The sequence below is a fragment of the Mustela erminea genome, chromosome X, assembly GCF_009829155.1.
Source record: "Mustela erminea isolate mMusErm1 chromosome X, mMusErm1.Pri, whole genome shotgun sequence".
Taxonomy (NCBI): Eukaryota; Metazoa; Chordata; class Mammalia; order Carnivora; family Mustelidae; genus Mustela; species Mustela erminea.
The window spans coordinates 101,756,916-101,770,886 of record NC_045635.1 but is presented as its reverse complement, the minus strand read 5'-3'; positions in this window follow the sequence as shown (position 1 = coordinate 101,770,886).

Here is a 13,971-nt window from a genome sequence, read left to right as displayed (position 1 = left end):
TTTTGCTCCTTTTCCTGCTTCTATTCTTGCTAGTACTTGCACCCCTACTTTATGCAGGCCTCATAATGCTGATAGTGTATGTCTTTTTTGTAAGGGATAAGAAGTATACGATTTCTTTAGAATAGATAATATCTAAGGAAAAACCAGGTGAGAATGACCGGATGAAGCTATCTTATGTGTATTCCAGATCCCTGCACTAGACATGTCAATGCCAAGAGCCCCTGGATAACAGGGAATAACACCTGGATCTCATCTTTGTTCTAACTGGTTCCTAGATGCCTAAGAAGACATGTACACCCCCCCCCCCCACAATCCTCAATAAAACCCCCAGGTCCCAAGCAAAGATGAGATACTTGTTCTGTACCTGTACTCTACCTTCAACAAACCGCTTTTACCTCCTGCTGGTTAGCATTTGATTTCTATCCTGCAGGTAGCCAGGGATCCTACTGGCTGGTCCTGCAGGGCATTCTCTGGGTCTTTGGACCTGGCCTGCTTGCGTCAACTCCGTGATTCATTCCCAGTGATATTCAGTAGAAATTAGCATCATGCAGAACTATTCTACCAGTGTAATATTTAACTTCAAAATTTCTCCCGTCACGTTTTTCTATCCTTTAGCCTCTCCTACACTTACATCCTAAAATAGCCTACTTTTTTATTTCATCAAAATGTTTAATCCTGTTACCCCTTTTTCTCATAACTTCCTATATTACCTGAACACTTATGGATAGGTTATTAAAGTGTACTCTTACCGGCAACTTGAATTTACTTTTCCTCCCACAGTATCTGCCTGGTCAATTAATTCTAACATCCTGGTTAGACCTACATGTCTGGCTTCTTTTTGACTACTTCTGGGCTTCTGAACATTGCTAGAGAATGTAACACAACACATGGTGATTGGCTCCAGCAAAAACGTATCATTTCCAGTATTTCAGCTAGAACCTCTAAACCATTAAACTATTATATCATTCATTCTTGGTTTATCCTTTTCTTAAAAAGTTCTTTTGGTTTTAAATTGCTCAAATTAATTTGAAAAAAGTGGGGGATAAATTTTGAAAAAGTACAGAGACCTCATGAATATTAATATATCCAGACTTGAGGTGTCTGGGTGTCATAGTAGGTTAATTGTCTGCCTTCGACTCAGGTCATGATCCCCGAGTCCTGGGATGGTGCCCTACATTGGGCTCCCTGCTCAGCAGAGGCTCTGCTTCTCCTTCTTCCTCTACCCCTCACTCTGCTGGTGTTTTTTTTTCTCTCTCTCTCAGGTAAATAAAATCTTTAAAACTGTATATATATAGATGATAGGTAGATAGATAGAGAGAATATCTATATATCAGAGACTCACAGTTGGTAACTGGATGTCATCATGTAGTATGGCACCACTTTCTATGTCTCTTTCAATCTCTCTGGCTCTGGCTATCTCAGATTCCCACAAATACCTGGAGTCTTCCGTGTCTCAAATCTAAATTCCTAGAGAAGAGGCAGCATATCTGATTAGTTTGACTAAGTAGCTGATCAGCAAATAATTTTACAAACATGCCAATATAAGCCAACTGCTTCAGTAGAGGATTTGGGTAGTTTTAGTTATGAGAAAAGAGAGCCACTTGCAGAAAAGCATCATAAAAATATTTTTGTTGTAGTAGTTATTCCAATTTCATGGCTATTCTCAAGACCTTCAGTTGCACTACTTTCAACACTTTTAGCCTCTGTTTTTTTTTTTTTTAAGATTTTATTTATTTATTTGACAGAGAGAAATCACAAGTAGATGGAGAGGCAGGCAGAGAGAGAGAGAGGGAAGCAGGCTCCCTGCTGAGCAGAGAGCCCGATGCGGGCCTCGATCCCAGGACCCTGAGATCATGACCTGAGCCGAAGGCAGCGGCTTAACCCACTGAGCCACCCAGGCACCCTAGCCTCTGTTTTAAGGAAAGTAGAAGACAAATACTTTCTGCAATCAGTGTGAGCTTGATTTATGCTTTCCCCTTTACCTCAACGCATACATCTCCATTCTTCCTTGACTTTTTTATATCAGTTTTTCGAAAATGAATACTTCAAATTGTTTCCTAAAATAAATTACACAGAATTATTCATATGAACTAAAAGATCAAATTCATAAAGAAGAAAATGGGTGGAGTCAACAATTTCCTTTTTCCTTTTGTGTCTTGAATCTCTTCCTGAGCATTAATATTGTCCTCTCCACTAACCATGATTGTCTTCCTCATTCTAAAAGAACAATGGTGCCTTCAAGATATTCATATCTTTTATCCTTGCATAGTTAAACATGGAGAAAGTACTGTAAAATGCATGCATTTACTTCCTTTCTACTTCTCAACAAATTGTTCTTTCAAAACCATGTTCTTGTCCACATGGCTTTAGCTGTATGTATTTTCTTTATTAAACAAAGAAGACCAAAACCCAGTTGCAACTTGCTTTCACATTGTAATAATGTATCTTGGATCTGGAATTGAGAGGAAATGCTTCTTCCTCATTCCTGATGTTTCCTTTTATGTGAAGAGACATCTATTAGCATAATACTCCTGGCCTCTTTCCATTTCTTTACTCATTTTGTCTTAGGGGATGAGAAATGATTTAATATGATTAGTAATTTTTGAAAATAGAAAATTATTAGGACAAGCAGTTTTCTCCTTTTTGTCACTTGGGAATAAATTGTCTTCAAGGAGCACATGTTCTCTTCTACGCCTCTAGAGGCAGCCTATCACAACTGGCGTATTAGTATTAGGACATCAGAAACTACTCCTGCTCTATAATATTTAATACTGCAATTCCCCTCTTTGATTAGAATCATTTGCTCTTAGGGGCACCTGAGTGGCTCAGTGGGTTAAAGCCTCTGCCTTCGGCTCAGGTCATGATCCCAGGGTCCTGGGATGGAGCCCCCCATTGGGGTCTCTGCTCAGTGGGGAGCCTGCTTTCTCCTCTGTCTCTCTGCCTGCTTCTCTGCCTACTTGTGATCTGTGAAATAAATACATAAATAAATCTTTAAAAAAAAGAATCATTTGCTCTTAGATTCCAGTGGAATATAATATTTGGAACCCTACTCATAGATATAAGCCACACTCTCCAACATCAATTTTCAGTAACGAAGGTTATATTTTAAACCACGTCTTCCTTATTTCTTGTCTTATTTCCCACTGGGTTCAGTCAGAAATATTGGTAAAGAGTCCTTTGGGGAACAAAATTATTTCTGGAGGTTAAGGCTTATCACATGTCCTTTATGGATGATGTTCAATTTTGGTGGCATGATATTAAGTACAGGACACATGGGTTTTTGACCTTGAAGTTGACAGTGGCCTATATTGCACAAAATGGCTGGTTTTAACAGATGTGAAGATAGTGCTTAACTGCTATGCCCTTAGGCTATGTTGTGTTTTGACCTTGGCAGGTGAATAAAGCATATGCAGTCTTTATACCAACAAATGTTCCTTTAGAGGCACTGCATATTCGAGGTCTTGAGTAACATATAAAACTAGGGTTTCAGATTTCATCAGTGGTGTAAGTGAAAATTTTTAAAATTTTGAACCAGACCAAAGAAAGAGGTTACAAGGGCCACAGCCATAGGCAGGCCTCAGAAAGTGATGGCCACATGAGGCTTAGCAAACAAATGCTACCTACACTGGCTTCAGCAAAAGAATGGGCCTCAGAAAAAATCTCACACTTAGTGAACAGACTTAACCACATGGTGGGGAATTTAGGATACAGATTACAACTTAAATTTAAACACCAAAGGCACTGTCATTAACACATGTGTGTGGAGTTAAAGATGCCTCAGCAGACATGGCTGGGGTACTGAAGCTTCTATAAGGGGGTAAAATAGAGGCAAAGATTCAAACATAAGGAAAGGAGAATCTTGCCATATATAGACATTTTAGCCACTGACAGAACACAATTTATTGCTTTTAAGTGGAAAAAAAGCTGAATTCCTCAGACATAAAGCTCTAGAGTTTTCATGTAAAAATTGTTACGACCTAGGGTGCCTGGGTGGCTCAGTTGGCTCATCAGCGTCTGACACTTGATTTTGGCTCAGTCATGATTTCAGCTCAGTCATAAACTCAGGATTGTGAGATGGAGCTCCACATCTGGGCTCCTGGGCTTGTGCTGGGTGTGGAGCCTACTTAAGATTCTCCCTCTCCCTCTCTCTCTACTTCTCCCCCATCTCTCCCCTCCTCTAAAAAAACTGTTAAAAGCTTACAAAGGCAGTCCTACATGGGGTGTATTCAGTGCCTAAAAAGCAATGCCGAGGGAGACAAATTTAGATTCATGTAGATTGTCTGCAGGCTCAAAAGACCCTCAAACATATGTTCTCACTATGAATCTAAATTCATTAATTGTAGGGGACTAGACTTCTCCAGAAGATGTGCTTCTGAGAACTAAGCTATTCCACCTATTCCACAGCAATCAACAGTAGAAATTACTGCTGGGACCTAGGACAGAAAATTCCTGTTTATAAAACAATGTGCATACTACTTTGCAAGGAAGAGTCAAATCAGTGAAAAAATATAAAATATAGGCTCAAAATGTAAATGTGAAGATAAATTGAATAAGCAATAAAATAGTCTCAAATAAGACCTGGTGAATAGGATTGTCAACTTTGTAAATTTATACACTTCTTAAAAAAATTATAATGTAAACATAAGGTTGAAGGAGCTAAGTTAATATCAGACAAATCTTCAAAACAAAGTGATAAAGAAATAAAAAGTGAGCCACTTCATAACAATAGAAGGATTAATTCATCAGGAATATATAAATATCATTAATGTGCATTCATCTGATAACATAGCTTCAAAGTATATGAAGCAAAATTTGGTCAAAATATAGGAGAAAATAGTTAATTCCAGAACAACCGTTGGGGATTTAATATCTGTCTCTCAGCAAATGGTAGAATTAGATAAAAATCAATAAAAACATAGATAATCTGAACAACACTATTGATTGACATGACCTAATTGATATTTGTGGTACATTATAACCTAATGGTGCAGAACATAATTATTTCCAAGTGGATATTGTACATTTACTAAATGGTATAGACCCTGAGCTCAACCACAGAACTAATTTCAACAAATTTAAAGGGACTGAAATAGAGAGTATGTTCTTTTGCAATAATAAAACTAAATTAAAAACAAATAGCAATAAGACATCTAGAAAATACCAAATATTTTTAAACTAAAACACTTCTAGGTAATTCATGGTTCAAAGAGGAAATCATGAAAGAAATTAGAAAATATTTCAAAATGAATATAATGAAACTGGAACATATCAAAATTTATGAAATAGAGCTAAGGCAGGGATTAGAGGAAAGTCTATACCTTCAGATGTTTACATGAGAAAAGAGGTAGGTCTCAAACCTAAAAATGATTCAAGATTCCACCTTCTAAAGTTAGGAAAAGAGGAGAAAGGGAAAAGAAAATGATAATAATGAACAAGAACTAAATAAAATTGAAAATTGAAACATGAAAAGACTAACAAAGCCAAAAACTTTTCTTGGAAAAGAGACACAAAATTGATAGACCTTCTAGTAAAATGACTACAAAAATAAGAACGAGAACTCAGATTACTAATCCCAGGAATGAAAGAAGGTTTTTCTATATAGATGCTAGAGACATTAAAATGGTTATAAGAGAATATTATATATTGTTTTATTGCAGAGAATTCAACAACTTTGATATATAGATAAATTTATAGAAAAATACAATTTACCAAGATTAATGCACAATGAAATATAAAGTCTAAATAGCCCTACATCAATTAAATGAATCGAACTTACTATCAAATTTTCCCACAATGAAAAATGCAAGCACAGATGGATTCACTGATGAAGTTGTAGGGGCCAAGGATAGACTACACCAAGATGGGTCTCTCTGGCATGAAAAGCAATAAAAATCTAACAAATTTAGCAAAGCTCTTCACCTCCTTCCTCAATTGCCTAAAAAGAATTTAGATAGAGAACCTGCTCCAGGAAGAAAGATGGTTCCACAGACAACTACATTATGATATTAACTAGGTATGGTAGATCGAACCTAACAAGACATGCATGATCAGTCTTCTATGTCCCATTGTTTCTGAGTGGCCCAGCAAATATTAGCTTACCAAATATTTACTCTTTTTCATCTTCCTGTGAATTACATTCCTTCCCTTTGAAGTCCTAGACCCCTACTCCCTTGGTTCAGGATGACATATCTCATTTTACCTGACTCTTAGGAATTCCATGTCTGTGTAGAATCCTTCTATATACAAAATTAAATTTGTTTTTACCTGTTATCTATCTCATGTCATTTTGACTGTTAGTCTCTCTAGAAGGACATTTAAGGGTAAAGGAAATTCCTCCTCCCTGACAAAGTCTATCAAATATTTAAGGAATAAATAATATTAAGAATACATAAGTTCACTAAACAGAGTAGTAGAAAATACATCTCACTCCATTTTATAATCTAGTATATTCCTAACACCAAAATTTGAAAGTAGTACATTTAAAAATATAAATCCTTGGGGCGCCTGGGTGGCTCAGTGGGTTTAAGCCTCTGCCTTCAACTCAGGTCGTGATCTCAGGGTCCTGGGATGGAGCCCCACATCTGGCTCTATGCTCAGCAGGGAGCCTGCTTCCTCCTCTCTCTCTGCCTGCCTCTCTGCCTACTTGTGATCTGTCAAATAAATAATAAATCTTTAAAAAAATAATAAAAAAATAAAAATATAAATCCTTATCTCTTATAAGCATATATAGAAGAATTCCTAAATAAAATACTAGGAAATAGAGTGAAACAATATATAAAAGGGATAACATAGTATGACCAAGTAGAGTTAATTCCAAAAATGTAAAATACATTCATCAAACATTAATTAATGTTCTTTTACAGTGTTAACAGACTAATGGAGAGAAACCTTGATAATTTTAATAGGAGCAAAATAAAGTTGACAATTTTCAATATTCAAACATGATAAAAAGAAACTCTTATTATACTGGGGATAAGAAGGCAACTTCTTTAATACAATAAAAAGTAGCAATGAAAAAAGTTAAAACCATAGTAAATGGTGAAACAATAAATAGTTTTCTTATAAGAATGTGAAAAAGGCAAGGCTGCCTATTCTTATCATTTCTATTCAAAATTATAGTGATTGTTCCAGCCACTACAATAAGACAAGAAAAAAAATTAGAGGCATAAAAATCAGAAACACAAATCTATCTTTATTTGAAGATGACAAGATTTTTTTATGTATAAAAGCCTAAGAAGTCTACAAAGCAACTACTAGAACTAATAAGTCAATTTAGCAAGGCCTCTACACTACAAGTAAAAGTCATTCTTAAAGAACCAAAGGGAAATCTAAATAAAAAAAGATAAATTTTTTTTATGGATTAAAAGAATCCATTTCATGAAGAGGTCAGTTTCTCTCCCAAATATCGATAGATTCAATGCAATCTCATCAAAAATTCCTGTATCCCTTTTTTTAATCCAAAGTTTACAAATTTAAGTTAAATTTATATGGAAAAAAATAAGGACACAGTTTATATAATCCAAGCTTGAAAAGGTACAAAGTTGGAGAAATAAAATTTTCTGATTTCAAAGTTGAGTATAAGTCTAGATAAATCAAAACAACGTTTTATTTGAATCATGTTGAGACATCAGTTGTTTTATTTTAATGTTTGAGAAATAGGTGAATGGAACAGAGTAAAGAGACTAGATATATAGCAACATGTACTTGATCATGTGATATTTAGCAAAAGTGCCAAAACAATCCAACAGAGAAAGAAAAATGTTTTCCACAAAATGAGCTGAAATAAATGTATATTGATGGAGACAAATGAGCATAATAAACTCTACATCAAGCACACACAGTCACTAATTCAAGATGAACTACAGACAAACATAAAGTCAAAAATTATAAAGCCTTTAGAGAAAAAGAGGGCAATATTTTTATAATTTCAGTATAGTTAAATGTTTTCAGATGAGTCGGAGAAAATAACTATAAAAAATGATAAATTATACTTCACCAAAAATTTAAAATTCTGCTTATCAAAGGACACAATTAAAATGAATAGGCAAGCCACAGACAGTGAAAAGTATTCTTAAAACATATATCTGTAAGAGAATTTTATCCAGGATATACAAAGAACTCATATATCAATAACAGAAAGACAAAAATCTAATAAAAATGGGCAAAGGGCACCTTGGTGGCTCAGTCACTTAAGTGTCTAACTCTTGATTTCAACTCAGGTCATGATCTGAGGGTCATGAGACTGAGTCCCCCACATTGGGCTCCATGCTCTGGGGCAGGGTGGGTAGCCTCCTTGAGATTCTTTCTCTCCCTCACCCTCTGCCCTACTCACCCTCTCTCAAATAAATAAATCTTTTTAAAAATTGGCAAAATAGGGTGCCTGGGTTGCTCAGTGGGTTAAGCCTCTGCCTTCAGCTCAGGTCATGATCTCAGGGTCCTGGGATCGAGGCCTGCGTCGGGCTCTCTGCTCAGCAGGGAGCCTGCTTCCTCCTCTCTCTCTGCCTGCCTCTCTGCCTACTTGTGATCTCTCTCTCTCTCTCTCTCTCTGTCAAATAAATAAATAAAATCTTAAAAAAAAATTAAAAATAATAAAAAAATAGGCAAAATATTTGAGCAGGTATTTCTTAAGATAACACCTTCAACTGACCAACAAGCAAGTAAAAAGTCTTCAGTATCATTTCTCCTCAAGAAATTCAATTTGAAGTCACAGTGTATTACCCTTATACACACACAGTCTAAAAATAAAATTGTTAAAAGCACTAAATGTTGGTGAGGTTGTGAAGTGACTGAAACCTTCATATAGTATGGGTAAGAGTATGAAATGGTATAAGAATATTGATGGTTTGGGCGCCTGGGTGGCTCAGTGGGTTAAGCCGCTGCCTTCGGCTCAGGTCATGATCTCAAGGTCCTGGGATTGAGTCCCACATCCGGCTCTCTGCTCAGCAGGGGGCCTGCTTCCCTTCCTCTCTCTCTGCCTGCCTCTCTGCTTACTTGTGATCTCTCTCTGTCAAATAAATAAATAAAATCTTTAAAAAAAAAAAGAATATTGATGGTTTCTTATAAAACTAACCTACCCTTACCTTATGACACAACAATTCCATCCTAGGTATTTTTCCAAGAGAAATAGTTATATATTTCACAAAAAATCTTGTCCATGAATGTTCATAGCTATTTTATTCATAAGTCAAAACTGTAATCAGCTCATGTGTACATCAAAAGAAGAATGGATTAACAAACTGTGTATCCATATGAAGGAAATATATCCATCCCACCGAGAGCCCAGGTTGAAGTTGCCAAAGGGATGCTAAACAGGGCCGTAAGACAGATTGAATAACGGCTATACATGTGCATTATCTTTAAAAATATGCCAAATTAAAGAGAAAAAGAGAAGAGAGTATATATACTATATGGTTCTATTTTATGATGTTCTAGAACAGGCAAAGCTATATACGTTGGTTTCCTCTTAGGGTGGTAAGGATGGAGATAAACTCGGAAGAGCATAGGAAAACCTTCTGGGCTGATATTAATATCTGTACTTTCACAGAGATTTAGCTTATATGGATGAATGTACTTCTCAAAACCCAGTGATTGTCCTCAATACCCATGTCTTTGTTTGCATGTATATTTTACATAAAAAGAAAAATTACTGTAAACAAATATTGATAATTCTTATTAAAAACTGCGTGCTTCTGTACTGTAGTGATGTCTGCAATTTATTTTGATATTCTACAACAATAAAATGGATTGATGGATGCATAGAGGAACAAATAAATGGACAGCTATGTTATACATCAAGTATATAAAGTGTTAATGGTAGAATCTAGATGGTGGTTATCTGGGTGCTCATTATAAAATTCTTTCGCCTTTGCTGTATAAAAATTTGCATATAAAACAGGCTAGGATATCTCAAATGCTTCTTTCTCTAAGAGAGGTGCCAATATGCATAAATGGATTCTCCTACTCCAAACAAAAGCTAAGAATTTTCGATAGTGCAAAAATTTGTTTTTTGAAGGGAGATTCCCCCCGGTTATGTTCAAGTATATAGATTGTAGATTTGGGACAACTAGCCTCCAACTAATATGTTGGTGAAGCTAATATTAGGAATGCTTTTTCTATCCTTTTTCCTTCAGACACTACTGAGTCTTTGTTATGGGTTTTACACAATTAAGTATTACAGTCAAGGGCAATGATTTTGCTTGGCATAATGGCTAAAGAATGGCCTTTTAAAAAAATTAAATTTGGCATGTTTGGGGCTGGCATTATGATAATTAAGTGTCCTGTGAACCCTCTGATATATTTAAAAATCAAGGCTCATGAAAGACTTGGCAATGAAGGTACTGAGTTTGTGAAGGAACTACACCCATTCCACTCGGAGCCCAGGGTGAAGTTGCCAAAATAATGATGATTCTATCCAGGTATTTATGAGCACTATGTCTGAGATTTAGGGAGATTCAGGGGGAAAGAAACTGGAGAAGATTTTAATTTGGGTGTTTAACTAGCAAAAGCAAAATAATTTAATCTAGGGTCTTAAATATTTTGAACTTTAATATCTTTGGACATTAAATTTCTAGGAGAATTAATTCTTGAACTTTTATTTCTCTCTAGGAATTTGATAATGGGGCAACATATTCAAATGTGGGTGATCCTATGGTTGGCATTTTATTGTTAGAGCATTTTAATAATGCCCTTTATTCATTCTGCAGAACCTCTGAGAGTATATGTTGAACATAATGGCTGGACATAACTTCAGCTGGAAAACAGAATAAGGAATAAATTTTGGCCTGGCTTCTGATTTATTTCAGAACTTTTTGCAGGTAAAATCTATGCTGACCAACTGCAGTCCCCAGAAAGATATCAAAGAATGAATAGTGTGTATGGGAGAATCAGCCTCAGAAAGGTGGGAGCAGGACGGTCTTGAAAGATTGCCAATCTCTTCCACTGAGGTAAATAGCCAAACCACTGACTAAACTTAGATTTAATGGCTAAGTTTAACAGGTTAAAATTAAAAAGGTCAAAAGACTAATTAAAGAACATGTTTCTTCCAGCACTGATACTTTCTTCCATGTGGAGGGACATGAATTCTTAGTATAGGTTTGCCTTTTCTCCACCTCCTCAAGAGCTTGGAATAACTTATGTGTTTGGTAAATTTGGGGAGCATTAACTGGCCATGCTTGATCTGGTCCATTCAATTTCCCTTTCCCTTAAAGTTAGGCTGCAAATAGCAAACACAAAATCTATGGATGGAGACAAGGGAGAGTCACATCTTAGCCCAACACTGTTAAGTCACATCACTTTGATTCTTTAGTTTCATTTCTCAATTTGTACAGAAATTAGGGAAGATTGAGAAGTGATATTTATTGGGTCTACTCTTCAATACTGAGAATGGGGAGCTGTCAGACTTTACACGTGTTTGCAAATTTTAATATTACAATTTTGAATTGTGAGAGTGAACATCTCTTAATGTACCTATTGGCTACATATATTTCTTTTGTGGAGTATTTTCATTCATATACTTTGCCCATTTTTCTGTTGCTAGTTTGTATTCTCTTTTTTATATGACCTATTTCTATATTAGTGAAATGAATTGTCAATACACTGCAAATATTCCTATTCAGTTTACATTCTATCTTCTGACTTTATAATATTTTTGGAGTTTTGATATATAAAAAAGTATGAGCTTTTCTTTTATGGATTTATAGTTTCCATGTCTTATTTTGAAAAGCCTTATCCCATGAGATTATTAAAAAATACTTTTTGGAATCCTATGGAATCTTATTTTATTTTAGGGCTTTGTTACTATTACTTATCAAAATGGAATTTATCTCACTGTAAAGTTTGAGATAAAAATGAAAGTTTCTAAATTTTTCCAAAAGAGCTAGTCAATTGTCCCAACAAAATTCATTGAATGATCCATTTTATTCATACTTATTTAGAATATACTGAATCCCCACAAAATTGTTTCTGGCTTCTCTATTCTTCTCTATTGTTTGATCTATTCTTGGAGTATTACCTAATCAATATATAATAGACTTAGTCTTGCCTCATTATTCTACTTTTAATATCGTTGTTATTTTCACATATTTATTTTCAAGATAATTTTAGACTCATTTTGTCATGACTAAAAGACAATAAAAATGAAAAAATCTTTCTAATATGGCAATAGAATAAAATAATTTAATAACTAAATTAAAAAGACTCTAAATATTTGAGTATCTTCTCAGACAACAAAGTAACTTTCCATGTAACATGACTGAGGTTTAACATATTTTCTTATCAGTCATGGACATTCTGTATTAAATATACACATAGACTCAATGGTGATGTTGTGCTATTGTAAATAAGATGTTCCCTTCCATAATCTTTTGAAGCTAGTTTTTACTTATTTGTAGAAAAGATAATGACTTTTGTGTATTAATTTTATAACCAGTCACCATACTGAATTATTTTGTTTCTAAGAATTTTTCAGTTGATTCTCCTGCATTTTTAAAACATACAATCCTATCATTTATAAATAATAATTTTGTTTTCACTGTTCATTTGCCAATGTGATTTATTTTAGTCTAATTACACTGGCTAGTATTTCCAAAACCGATCAAATTGATACAGTGCTAGAAAACAGACTTCTTTTTTTTTAATTTTTTTTAAGATTTTATTTATTTATTTGACAGACAGATATCACAAGTAGGCAGAGAGGCAGGAAGGGGGGGGGAAGCAGGCTCCCTGCTGAGCAGAGGGCCCCAATGCGGGGCTTGATCCCAGGACCCTGGGATCATGACCTGAGCTGAAGGCAGAGGCTTTAACCCACTGAGTCACCCAGGAACCCCTAGAAAATAGACTTCTTGCTTCTGATTTTAATGGGAAAGCTTCTAGGACATCATTGCTGATGACAAATAAATTTCTACAAGGTTTCTTTTTAAAAATCAGTGATAGATATTGAATTATATTAAATAATACTTTGTAATTCATCAGGGTAACTGTTTTCCCTCCTGTGGCTTATTGATATGGTAAGTAATAATGATTTTCTAATGCAGAACTATCCTTACATTTTTAAATAAATGTTCCACTTGTTCATGGTTTATTATATACTTAATTAACTGCCTGATTCTATTTTCTAATGTTATATTTTAGATATTTGCATCAAAATTATAGAGAGAGAGTTTGTAGATTTTTCAGGTGCCCTTTTGTAAGGGTTTGTTGTCAGTATTATGATGATTTTTTAAAACAATACTTTTAAATTTTTTTTTTAGTTTTTGGTCTTGGAAAAGTTCATACAGTATTCACATTTTGTATTCATTGAAGTTTCACAAGAATTCATCTATTTAATCATTTTGGCTATATACATTAAGGTGATGGGCATGGCCTGGAATAGATACATGGAAATATAACAATATTATTAATCATCTAGGAAATGCAAATCAAAACCACAATATCACCTCACACCTGTTAGAATAACTATCATCAAGAAGACAAGAGATAATTAAGTGCTGGTGAGGATGTGAAGAAAAGGGAAACTTTACACACTGTTAGTGGGAATGTAAATTGGCACAGCCATTGTGGAAAACAGAATGGAGGCTACTAAAAAGTTAAAACTAGAACTATGATATGATCCAGCAATCCCACTTCTGGGTATATATCCAAAGGAACTGGAAATAGGATATTGAAATGATATCAGTATCCCCACATTCATTGCATTATCATTCACAATAAACAAGATATAAACACTAAGTGTCCTTCAATGATAGAATGGATAAATACGATGTGAATCACATACATACACACATATATATCATATATCTATATCTACACACACACATACACACACAAACTATGGAAATATTATTCAGACATGAGAAAGAAGGAAATCCTACCTTTGCAACAACATGGATGATCCTGGAGGACATTAAGCTAAGTGAAGTAAGTCAGACAGAGAAAGACAAATATGGTATCATTTCTCTTATGCGTGAAATGTGC